The sequence below is a fragment of the Pungitius pungitius genome, chromosome 1 (assembly GCF_949316345.1).
Source record: "Pungitius pungitius chromosome 1, fPunPun2.1, whole genome shotgun sequence".
NCBI classification, from domain to species: domain Eukaryota; kingdom Metazoa; phylum Chordata; class Actinopteri; order Perciformes; family Gasterosteidae; genus Pungitius; species Pungitius pungitius.
The window spans coordinates 3,172,076-3,184,846 of record NC_084900.1 but is presented as its reverse complement, the minus strand read 5'-3'; the positions used below and the strand labels follow the sequence as shown (position 1 = coordinate 3,184,846).

The following is a 12,771-nucleotide window of genomic DNA, read 5'->3' as shown; positions in this document are numbered from 1 at the left end:
AAGGGGCCGCACCATTTTCTCTAGTAACATCACCATGACGTATGTTGCAGAATACGTCTATTTAAATCCAGATGTAAATATATTGAACTGTCCGTGTTATTTGTCCAGGTTAGATGTGTCGTAACTCGCAACCAGCTGCCCGGTCCGCCAGCTGAGTGCCTCAGTCTGCTGTTTCATTCTGTTCATGTGCCACGGAGCAGCTTCTGTCCTTAAACTGAAACGATTTTCACAAACCTGCTCTTAAGTGTAGTTGTTTAAGTCAAACACATCAGCAAGGAGCGTAAACTGAATCATTTTGTTCGTTAGATCAGACGACACGCGTTTAAAAAGAGGAGGAAAAAAAAATAATTTCGTCGGGAGTCGATCCCACGACCATAGCATCGGGGGGCCAACACCTTACTCACTGAGCTATTCTTTCAGATGGATTTGAGAATTCGAAAACTCACTGAAATAGGATTGGTCACTCTCCGCCAAAAATACAGGAAATATTCACACTAAAAAAATTATAACTGCCTTCCTGTTTGTTTTAGAGAAAATTCCTCAGAGACTTTTTTAAGTCTCCCTTTAATACATTTGGTAAAAAATCAGCGGACTTGTCGGTCAAACAGGATGCGGGCGGGGCTTCGTCAAAATCTTCCAGGGGGCGCAATGGAGGCAATTGTTCACTTTTGATCCAAAACTGCACATCAGGTCTGTAAAGGTCATCACGTAGGATACTCACAGAGGTTTTCAAGAGTTTTGGAGTGTGCCGAGGCTCAGAAGATGTGCTTGAACTTTCATGCGAATATGGCGACGTCACAGCCACAAAGTTGGTCCAAAACTCCCAATTCTCACTGTGAGCCATCGTCACAGTCTTACGTCTTATATTCCCAGATTTGAAGTTGATGAGATTAAAGGGCTAGGAAATGGACATGTAAATGTAGAAACTTTGCATTGACCTAAGCCAATAGGTGGCGCTATACTTTTTCGAAAATCACTGCATGGCATTACTTAAAGGCCTACACAAGCATCATGAATATACATTTATAGCCAGAAATATCAATGTTCCTTGGAGTTATACCATTTTACATTTTGGAAAAAAATCTTCCAAAATTGTCCAAACTGCACGCAAGCTCACGCCCAGGTAGTTTTATGAAAACTCTTGATTTTAATAACTTTTGACCCCAAGGGTGTCAGGAACCAGTTGCCAAATTTTGAAATGGATCGGATTTAAACTCTCGGAGGAGTTCGTTCGTTTGTAAATGCAAAAATTGAAGGAAATTGCCAAAAATACACAGAATCACCACAGCGCCCCCTAATGTTCAAATATTCTGGGAAAATTTGGGGATGTTCTAGGACTCAATGTGAACATGTCCTCAAAATTTGGTGAAAATGGGGGTTGGAAAAAAAAAAGTTATAGGCCTTTGAACTTTCAGGACACAAACCTACAAACTTCATTGGTCCATAACTTTATTGAAAAATGAGATATCAACATTCTTTCAATAACTTTTGATCGCATCGAGCCAACGATCATTTTGCCGAAGATTTCGTAAGAATCGGACCAAGCGTCTGGGAGGAGTTCGCAAAAACGTGTTTTTCACAAAATTCAAAATGGCGGCCATAAAACGGTAGGCGCATTTGCATACCATAATTTTTTTTGTGTACAGCACATCCAAGAGAACCTGTGTGAAAAGGTTCCAAGTCGATCGGTAAAAGAAAACAAAAAAATTAACATTGCGGCCACTTTGGGGGGCGCTAGAGAGTTCTTTTTTCTCTCCTCTAATTGCGGGACCCAAATCATACGTCAATTTTGCGCACTTCTGATGCGCGTGCAAAAATTCAAGAGTTTTTGAACATGATAAAGTCCCCAAAAGTGCGTTCGAAGTGGCGAAATAATAAGAAAAAGAAAAAGAAAAATTCTTGCAATTTCAATAGGGCTTTCGCCCGACTTGCAGTCGGCTCAGGCCCTAATTAAAGCTGCAAGCAGCGATGAACGGGCCTTCGCCTCTCCTCGCACGTCGGGGTGGCAGCGGTCGGCCGGACTCGCGGGTCAAAAAGAGACTAAAGAGACTAAATAAATCACTCTTGGAGCTGGCATTCAAACCTGAGTCTTTGGTCTCATGAACAGAATCCACCAAGACAAGGCTATTGCCGAGCTGCAAAAAGTTGACAAGTCACATCAGGAGTATTATTAAATAAGTTGTGGCGATGTACAAAGTGCAAAACCGAAATAGAGGTGAAAAAAAAAGATCCGCGGTGCTGGGAATCGAACCCACATCTCCAGCACTGGGGGCCAAGTGCTCTGCAGATGAGCTATCTGCTCTGATACAATATTGTAATTCGAAACGTCCCTCAAATAGGATTGGTGACTCTCTTGCAAAACTACAGGGAATATTCACACTAAAAAAGTTATATCTGACTTCCTGTTTGTTTGTTTTAGAGCATAGTCATCAGAGACTTTTGCTTCAGTGAGCAGAGACAGTTTATGGAGATCGCAGAGTAAACGTGTTTGCATCTCCACCAGTATGTGGCAGAATACGAGTATTTAAACCATAGATGTAATTATATTAAAGTGTCTGTTAGCTGCCCCGCTACCACAAGCGCCCCACGTCAGCTGTTCGCATTAACTCAGCATGTACCGAACCATATTCTCATGTAAAAAAACTAAACATGACAAATTAAATCACTGCTCCTGCATACTGAACAAATATTACATCCTGGATTCATTAAATACATTTTAAGTCACATCAGGAGTCTTATTAAATAAGTTGTGGCGATGTACAAAGTGCAAAACCGAAATAGAGGTGAAAATAAAAAGATCTGCCGTGCTGGGAATCGAACCCGCATCTCCAGCGCCGGGGGCCGAGTGCTCTACAGATGTGCTATCTGCTCTGATACAATGTAGTAATTCGAAACGTCCCTCAAATAGGATTGGTGACTCTCTTGCAAAATTACAGGGAATGTTCACACTAAAAAAAATTATAGCTGACTTCCTGTTTGTTTTAGAGCATAGTCGTCAGAGACTTTTGCTTCAGTGAGCAGAGCAGAGACAGTTTATGGAGATCGCAGAGTAAACGTGTTTGCATCTCCACCAGTATGTGGCAGAATACGAGTATTTAAACCATAGATGTAATTATATTAAAGTGTCTGTTAGCTGCCCCGCTACCACAAGCGCCCCACGTCAGCTGTTCGAATTAACTCAGCATGTACCGAACCATATTCTCATGTAAAAAAACTAAACATGACAAATTAAATCACTGCTCCTGCATACTGAACAAATATTACATCCTGGATTCATTAAATACATTTTAAGTCACATCAGGAGTCTTATTAAATAAGTTGTGGCGATGTACAAAGTGCAAAACCGAAATAGAGGTGAAAATAAAAAGATCTGCCGTGCTGGGAATCGAACCCACATCTCCAGCGCTGGGGGCCGAGCGCTCTGCAGATGAGCTATCTGCTCTGATACAATTTAGTGGTTTGAAACGTCCTTCAAATAGGATTGGTGACTCTCTTGCAATACTACAGGGAATATTCACACTAATATGGTTATAACTGACTTCCTGTTTGTTTTAGAGCATAGTCGTCAGAGACTTTATTTGAAGTCTCCCTTTAATACAATTGTTAAAAAAATCACCACAATTGTAGGTCAAACATGGTGCCGGCGCCGCTTCGTCGAAAACTTCCAGGGGGCGCAATGGAGGGATTTCTTAGCATTTGATCCAAAACTCTACATCAGGTCTGTAAAGGTCATCACCTAGGACACTCAATGAGCTTTCCAAGAGTTTTGGAGTTTGCCAAGGCTCAGAAGATGTGCTTGAACTTTCATGCGAATATGGCGACGTCACAGCCACAAAGTTGGTCCAAAACTCCCAATTCTCACTGTGAGCCATCGTCACAGTCTTACGTCTTATATTCCCAGATTTGAAGTTGATCAGATTAAAGGGCTGGGAAATGGACATGTAAATGTACAAACTTTGCATTGACCTAAGCCAATAGGTGGCGCTATACTTTTTCGAAAATCACTGCATGGCATTACTTAAAGGCCTACACAAGCATCATGAATATACATTTATAGCCAGAAATATCAATGTTCCTTGGAGTTATACCATTTTACATTTTGGAAAAAAATCGTCCAAAATTGTCCAAACTGCACGCAAGCTCACGCCCAGGTGGTTTTATGAAAACTCTTGATTTTAATAACTTTTGACCCCAAGGCTGTCAGGAACCAGTTGCCAAATTTTGAAATGGATCGGATTTAAACTCTCGGAGGAGTTCGTTCGTTTGTAAATGCAAAAATTGAAGGAAATGGCCAAAAATACACAGAATCACCACAGCGCCCCCTAATGTTCAAATATTCTGGGAAAATTTGGGGATGTTCTAGGACTCATTGTGAACATGTCCTCAAAATTTGGTGAAAATGGGGGTTGGAAAAAAAAAAGTTATAGGACTTTGAACTTTCAGGACACAAACCTACAAACTTCATTGGTCCATAACTTTATTGAAAAATGAGATATCAACATTCTTTCAATAACTTTTGATCGCATCGAGCCAACGATCATTCTGCCGAAGATTTCGTAAGAATCGGACCAAGCGTCTGGGAGGAGTTCGCAAAAACGTGTTTTTCACAAAATTCAAAATGGCGGCCATAAAACGGTAGGCGCATTTGCATACCATATTTTTTTTTGTGTACAGCACATCCAAGAGAACCTGTGTGAAAAGGTTCCAAGTCGATCGGTAAAAGTAAAAAAAAAAATTAACATTGCGGCCACTTTGGGGGGCGCTAGAGAGTTCTTTTTTCTCTCCTCTAATTGCGGGACCCGAATCATACGTCAATTTTGCGCACTTCTGATGCGCGTGCAAAAATTCAAGAGTTTTTGAACATGATGAAGTCCCCAAAAGTGCGTTCGAAGTGGCGAAATAATAAGAAAAAGAAAAAGAAAAATTCTTGCAATTTCAATAGGGCTTTCGCCCGACTTTCAGTCGGCTCAGGCCCTAATTAAAGCTGCAAGCAGCGATGAACGGGCCTTCGCCTATTCTCGCACGTCGGGGCGGGGCGGCGGTCGGCCGGGCTCGCGGGTCAAAAAAGACTAAAGAGACTAAACAAATCACTCTCGGGGCTGCCATTCAAACCTGAATCTGCGGCCTCGCGAACGGAATCCACCGACACCAGGCTGTTGCCGAGCTGCAAGAGACCTGCAGAGTAATTGTTACGGGTCTCGGGCACGATGACCACAATAAGTATCACAGCAACACTTGTCTCGTTCTCCAGTTTGCGTCTGTATAATTGATTCAACACATATACACATCCAGTGCATTTTTCTTGTCCTGTATATCTTAGATATCATAAATGCAGTCTCATTTAAGGTTAATTCCCAGAAATATCCACCTGTAATTACCTTAGCTGTTATTACGGCCTACTATAGTTCCCATTGACCAACTACATAAGGGATATTTCCACACCATGTTGACTATGATAAACGTATACAACTCTTATTCACATATGGACATTGCACTTTAGAATGTATATTCATTAACTCAGCATGTACCAAACCATATTGTCATGTAAAAAAACCAAAACATGACCAAACATGACTAAATAAATCACTGCCCTTGCATACTGAACAAATATTGCATTCTGGATTCATTTAAAGTCACATGAGGAGTCTTGTGCATGCCAAGAATCAAACCCTGGTTTACTGCGCCAGGGGCCAACGCTCTGCAGATGACCTATATGGTCCAATACAATTTCACAATCGAAACGTCACTCAAATAGGATTGGTGCCTCTCTTGCAAAAATACAGCGAATTTTAATACTTAAATGAGAGCTAAAGGAGAAAATAAACGCAGTAGGTCACATAAGTTCTGTCGGATGTTCAAGTTGCCCAGAAGGATGAGCGGCGAGCTGTCATCTGGAAGTTGTAACTCTTCCATTCGTTGTAGAAGTAAATAACTTCTTCTCTGGAAGGATCATTTTCCGCTGTGGTCCAGTCGACTTGGGTCTTTGCCACGATTGCCCGCGGTGAAGCCCACCCGTGCCGTGTGGTGGAAGAAAAAAAGAAGGCCAAATTATTACATCCATCGACAGTCACACGATATGGAATGCTGTTGTACGAATGCGGGAAGAAGTCTTTTACAATTATGCAGACAGAACAAAATATACATAAAGAAATGCTTTCCCACCTCGCTGGAGTTGAAAGCCACGTGTCCCATGTGCCATTCCCAGTGATGTCCTCAGACTGGTGGCATGACTTTGCACGGGCCATCTGAAAATATTTGAGCACCAACGTGTATTATCAGAATACGATTATGGCTGTCAACAGATTATAGACAATTAACTAGTTAATCACACGTTTTGAAAACATTTATCTTGATTACAATATTTTTTTCTCTTATATTAACTGTTTACAGTTTAGTAATTTGTTGTTTCAACTCCATAATGAGCTTGACGTGTGTATATTATTTCTTTGGAATGAGGGGCATATTAATCATATCATTTAATGTTAGATTCATGCTCATTGTGAAGGCAATAAATATATAACATATTGAAAAGCATTGAAGACGCACAATACATTACGTGTCATTTAGCTGCGCCCGGCTGCACGCTGCGGGCAGATTATAGACAATGAAGTTAAACAACAAAGTAGTTAAGTTAGCTGCTGCGAGCACGGTTCTACTCAAAGTGTGTAAATAAAGTGATTTAATCGGGCCAAGTTATTTAGGGCACACGGAAACGTAAACAAAGTGGCGCTGATAGAGTGAAGAGGGGTCTTTTATCCCCGTGAAGCTACCGTAGTTAGCTTAGCTAAAAGACGTATGCTGGTTGTTATTGTTCAGTGCTAAATAAAAACCCTCTTGAATGTAGAACACAACTCACGTCTGGCCTCATACCATGACAGGCACATTAATGTTGACAATTAACTTCGTTAGCCTTGTGTTCACCTTTCCTGCCGGTCCGTCTCTGACCGTAGTCGGAGTTTGCAGGGGGAGGCGTTGCTGTCTGCTCCAGGGCCAAAGTACTGTCGGCTAAGTAAACTTTGGGGTTAATTCCCTTCGTCCCGGGGTTGGTGAATAAAAGTCCGCTTTACTTTCTTTGAGGATTTATTAATCTAACACTGAGTAACAAAGTTACAGTACAGACAATTCTCCGGCCGCTACATCCACTCCGTCATCACAACAACAACACAACTTCCTCATGCGCTCTCCCCCTCCGTAGCCCGTGCGTGTAGCTCTTAAAGGGGCCGCACCATTTTCTCTAGTAACATCACCATGACGTATGTTGCAGAATACGTCTATTTAAATCCAGATGTAAATATATTGAACTGTCCGTGTTATTTGTCCAGGTTAGATGTGTCGTAACTCGCAACCAGCTGCCCGGTCCGCCAGCTGAGTGCCTCAGTCTGCTGTTTCATTCTGTTCATGTGCCACGGAGCAGCTTCTGTCCTTAAACTGAAACGATTTTCACAAACCTGCTCTTAAGTGTAGTTGTTTAAGTCAAACACATCAGCAAGGAGCGTAAACTGAATCATTTTGTTCGTTAGATCAGACGACACGCGTTTAAAAAGAGGAGGAAAAAAAAATAATTTCGTCGGGAGTCGATCCCACGACCATAGCATCGGGGGGCCAACACCTTACTCACTGAGCTATTCTTTCAGATGGATTTGAGAATTCGAAAACTCACTCAAATAGGATTGGTCACTCTCCGCCAAAAATACAGGTAATATTCACACTAAAAAAATTATAACTGCCTTCCTGTTTGTTTTAAAAAAAATTCCTCAGAGACTTTTTTAAGTCTCCCTTTAATACATTTGGTAAAAAATCAGCGGACTTGTCGGTCAAACAGGATGCGGGCGGGGCTTCGTCAAAATCTTCCAGGGGGCGCAATGGAGGCAATTTTTCAATTTTGATCCAAAACTGCACATCAGGTCTGTAAAGGTCATCACGTAGGATACTCACAGAGGTTTTCAAGAGTTTTGGAGTCTGCCGAGGCGCAGAAGATGTGCTTGAACTTTCATGCGAATATGTCGTCGCCACAGCAACAAAGTTGGTCCAAAACTCCCAATTCTCACTGTGAGCCATCGTCACAGTCTTACGTCTTATATTCCCAGATTTGAAGTTGATCACATTAAAGGGCTAGGAAATGGACATCTAAATGTAGAAACTTTGCATTGACCTAAGCCAATAGGTGGCGCTATACTTTTTCGAAAATCACTGCATGGCATTACTTAAAGGCCTACACAAGCATCATGAATATACATTTATAGCCAGAAATATCAATGTTCCTTGGAGTTATACCATTTTACATTTTGGAAAAAAATCTTCCAAAATTGTCCAAACTGCACGCAAGCTCACGCCCAGGTAGTTTTATGAAAACTCTTGATTTTAATAACTTTTGACCCCAAGGGTGTCAGGAACCAGTTGCCAAATTTTGAAATGGATCGGATTTAAACTCTCGGAGGAGTTCGTTCGTTTGTAAATGCAAAAATTGAAGGAAATTGCCAAAAATACACAGAATCACCACAGCGCCCCCTAATGTTCAAATATTCTGGGAAAATTTGGGGATGTTCTAGGACTCAATGTGAACATGTCCTCAAAATTTGGTGAAAATGGGGGTTGGAAAAAAAAAAGTTATAGGCCTTTGAACTTTCAGGACACAAACCTACAAACTTCATTGGTCCATAACTTTATTGAAAAATGAGATATCAACATTCTTTCAATAACTTTTGATCGCATCGAGCCAACGATCATTTTGCCGAAGATTTCGTAAGAATCGGACCAAGCGTCTGGGAGGAGTTCGCAAAAACGTGTTTTTCACAAAATTCAAAATGGCGGCCATAAAACGGTAGGCGCATTTGCATACCATAATTTTTTTTGTGTACAGCACATCCAAGAGAACCTGTGTGAAAAGGTTCCAAGTCGATCGGTAAAAGTAAAAAAAAAAATTAACATTGCGGCCACTTTGGGGGGCGCTAGAGAGTTCTTTTTTCTCTCCTCTAATTGCGGGACCCGAATCATACGTCAATTTTGCGCACTTCTGATGCGCGTGCAAAAATTCAAGAGTTTTTGAACATGATAAAGTCCCCAAAAGTGCGTTCGAAGTGGCGAAATAATAAGAAAAAGAAAAAGAAAAATTCTTGCAATTTCAATAGGGCTTTCGCCCGACTTGCAGTCGGCTCAGGCCCTAATGAATTCTTGCAATTTCAATAGGGCTTTCGCCCGACTTGCAGTCGGCTCAGGCCCTAAAAATTAACATTGCGGCCACTTTGGGGGGCGCTAGAGAGTTCTTTTTTCTCTCCTCTAATTGCGGGACCCGAATCATACGTCAATTTTGCGCACTTCTGATGCGCGTGCAAAAATTCAAGAGTTTTTGAACATGATAAAGTCCCCAAAAGTGCGTTCGAAGTGGCGAAATAATAAGAAAAAGAAAAATTCTTGCAATTTCAATAGGGCTTTCGCCCGACTTGCAGTCGGCTCAGGCCCTAATTAGGGCCTGAGCCGACTGAAAGTCGGGCGAAAGCCCTATTGAAATTGCAAGAATTATTATTTAGGGCCTGAGCCGACTGCAAGTCGGGCGAAAGCCCTATTGAAATTGCAAGAATTTTTCTTTTTCTTTTTCTTATTATTTCGCCACTTCGAACGCACTTTTGGGGACTTCATCATGTTCAAAAACTCTTGAATTTTTGCACGCGCATCAGAAGTGCGCAAAATTGACGTATGATTCGGGTCCCGCAATTAGAGGAGAGAAAAAAGAACTCTCTAGCGCCCCCCAAAGTGGCCGCAATGTTAATTTTTTTTTTTACTTTTACCGATCGACTTGGAACCTTTTCACACAGGTTCTCTTGGATGTGCTGTACACAAAAAAAATTATGGTATGCAAATGCGCCTACCGTTTTATGGCCGCCATTTTGAATTTTGTGAAAAACACGTTTTTGCGAACTCCTCCCAGACGCTTGGTCCGATTCTTACGAAATCTTCGGCAGAATGATCGTTGGCTCGATGCGATCAAAAGTTATTGAAAGAATGTTGATATCTCATTTTTCAATAAAGTTATGGACCAATGAAGTTTGTAGGTTTGTGTCCTGAAAGTTCAAAGGCCTATAACTTTTTTTTTTCCAACCCCCATTTTCACCAAATTTTGAGGACATGTTCACAATGAGTCCTAGAACATCCCCAAATTTTCCCAGAATATTTGAACATTAGGGGGCGCTGTGGTGATTCTGTGTATTTTTGGCCATTTCCTTCAATTTTTGCATTTACAAACGAACGAACTCCTCCGAGAGTTTAAATCCGATCCATTTCAAAATCTGGCAACTGGTTCCTGACACCCTTGGGGTCAAAAGTTATTAAAATCAAGAGTTTTCATAAAACTACCTGGGCGTGAGCTTGCGTGCAGTTTGGACAATTTTGGAAGATTTTTTTCCAAAATGTAAAATGGTATAACTCCAAGGAACATTGATATTTCTGGCTATAAATGTATATTCATGATGCTTGTGTAGGCCTTTAAGTAATGCCATGCAGTGATTTTCGAAAAAGTATAGCGCCACCTATTGGCTTAGGTCAATGCAAAGTTTCTACATTTAGATGTCCATTTCCTAGCCCTTTAATCTGATCAACTTCAAATCTGGGAATATAAGACGTAAGACTGTGACGATGGCTCACAGTGAGAATTGGGAGTTTTGGACCAACTTTGTGGCTGTGACGTCGCCATATTCGCATGAAAGTTCAAGCACATCTTCTGAGCCTCGGCACACTCCAAAACTCTTGAAAACCTCTGTGAGTATCCTACGTGATGACCTTTACAGACCTGATGTGCAGTTTTGGATCAAAAGTGAAAAATTGCCTCCATTGCGCCCCCTGGAAGATTTTGACGAAGCCCCGCCCGCACCCTGTTTGACCGACAAGTCCGCTGATTTTTTACCAAATGTATTAAAGGGAGACTTAAAAAAGTCTCTGAGGAATTTTCTCTAAAACAAACAGGAAGGCAGTTATAATTTTTTTAGTGTGAATATTTCCTGTATTTTTGGCGGAGAGTGACCGATCCTATTTCAGTGAGTTTTCGATTTCTCAAACCCATCAGAAGGCTTAGCTCTCCTGGTAAGAAACCGCCCCCCCGATCCTATGGTCGTGAGATCGTGTCCCGGCGAAATCAATTTTTTTTTTTTCCTCCTCTTTTTAAACGCGTGTCTTCTGATCTAACGAACAAAATGATTCAGTTTACTCTCCTTGCTGAGGTTATGGACTTTGTACACTTAAGAGCAGGTATGTCAAACTCGTTTCAGTTTAAGGCCAGAAACTGCTCCGTGGCCGCGCATACAGCTGACAGAAGAAGGTAAGGCTGATGCAGGACAGCTGGCTCACGGCGCAGCCGTTTGGCAGCGTGTCGCGGGTTTGACATATCTAACCTAGACAAATAACACGGACAGTTCAATATATTTACATCTGGATTTAAATACACGTATTCTGCAACATACGGGTGGAGATGCAAACACGTTTGGTGATGTAAATAGATGTTACGGGGACATTTTAAGTTAAAGAACTTCATCACCCAGAATTCCCTATTCTTGGTTGACGGACATGCGCAGACTACGTGCGCACAGCCGCGCACGTAGTCTGCGCATGTTCCGGTTTTGTGTTGAACAGGCAAAGTATCACCGCTCCGTATTTTAAACTGCTAACTACACACCTATACTTCAGGAACTATTACTACTATGTGGATGTAAGCAAAGTGTTCTCATTCCCTCTTGGATGTGTGCAGCCAGTGAGGTACGTTTTGTTTAAGGGCTTGTTATATCTGCTCGACGGCACGGACAGCTAACTGGGATAGCGAGTGGAGCTAGCGGCTGCCGGATGGAGCAGCCAGTCAGCCAGCTTGCTAACTACACACCGGTGCTTACGTCCACATGTACTCAACGAAGTGGAAACGCCTTTGACGGTGAGTGATTACGTTTTCCTTGTGCGTTCTCCAGTCTCACCCAGCATACGTCTTTTAGCTAAGCTAACTACGGTAGCTTTACAGCGTCAAAAGACACCTCTTCACGCTATTAACGCCACTTTGTTTACGTTTCCGTGTGCCCTAAATAACTTGGCCCGATTGAATCACTTTATTTACACACTGAGTAGAACCGTGCTCGCAGCAGCTAACTAACTACTTTGTTGTTTAAAAGCGTCAGCTAAATGACACGTAATGTAATGTGCGTCTTCAATGCTTTTCAATATGTTATATATTCATTTCCTTCACAATGAGCATGAATCTAACATTAAATGATATGATTCATATGCCCCTCATTCCAATGAAATAATATACACACGTCAAGCTCATTATGGAGTTGAAACAACAAATTACTAAACTGTAAACAGTTAATATAAGAGAAAAAAATATTGTAATCAAGATAAATGTTTTTCAAAATGTGTGATTAACTAGTTAATTGTCTATAATCTGTTGACAGCCCTAATCGTATTCTGATAATACACCAAATACTACTGTAACTCTCTGCTGGCAGGTCTCCCTGCTGCCGCCATTCGACCACTGCAGCTCATCCAGAATGCAGCAGCTCGACTGGTCTTCAACCTTCCAAAATACTCCCACACCACTTCTCCGCTCTCTTCTTTGGATACGAGTGGCTGCCCGCATGCAGTTCAAAGCATTGGTACTGACGGACCACGCTGTGAATGGATCGGGAGCAGTCTACATCCGGGACATGGTGAAACCCTGCATCCCAACCCACGCACTCCGATCTGCATCTGGCAAGCTGCTTGTTCCTCCCTCACTGAGAGAAAAGCACTCGACGAGAT

The 12,771-nt window shown here is 41.8% G+C and overlaps 1 long non-coding RNA gene across 1 annotated transcript; it reads right to left on the bottom strand.

The window, feature by feature from the left end:
* Positions 1-5,235: 5,235 nt before the first annotated feature.
* On the bottom strand, positions 5,236-7,214 carry LOC134126078 (uncharacterized). The gene is made up of 3 exons (XR_009955875.1): positions 6,922-7,214; positions 6,547-6,584; positions 5,236-6,245 (listed from the first exon to the last, which is right to left on the bottom strand). It is a non-coding gene; the product is annotated as an uncharacterized LOC134126078 (long non-coding RNA).
* Between the last annotated feature and the right edge of the window lie 5,557 nt (positions 7,215-12,771).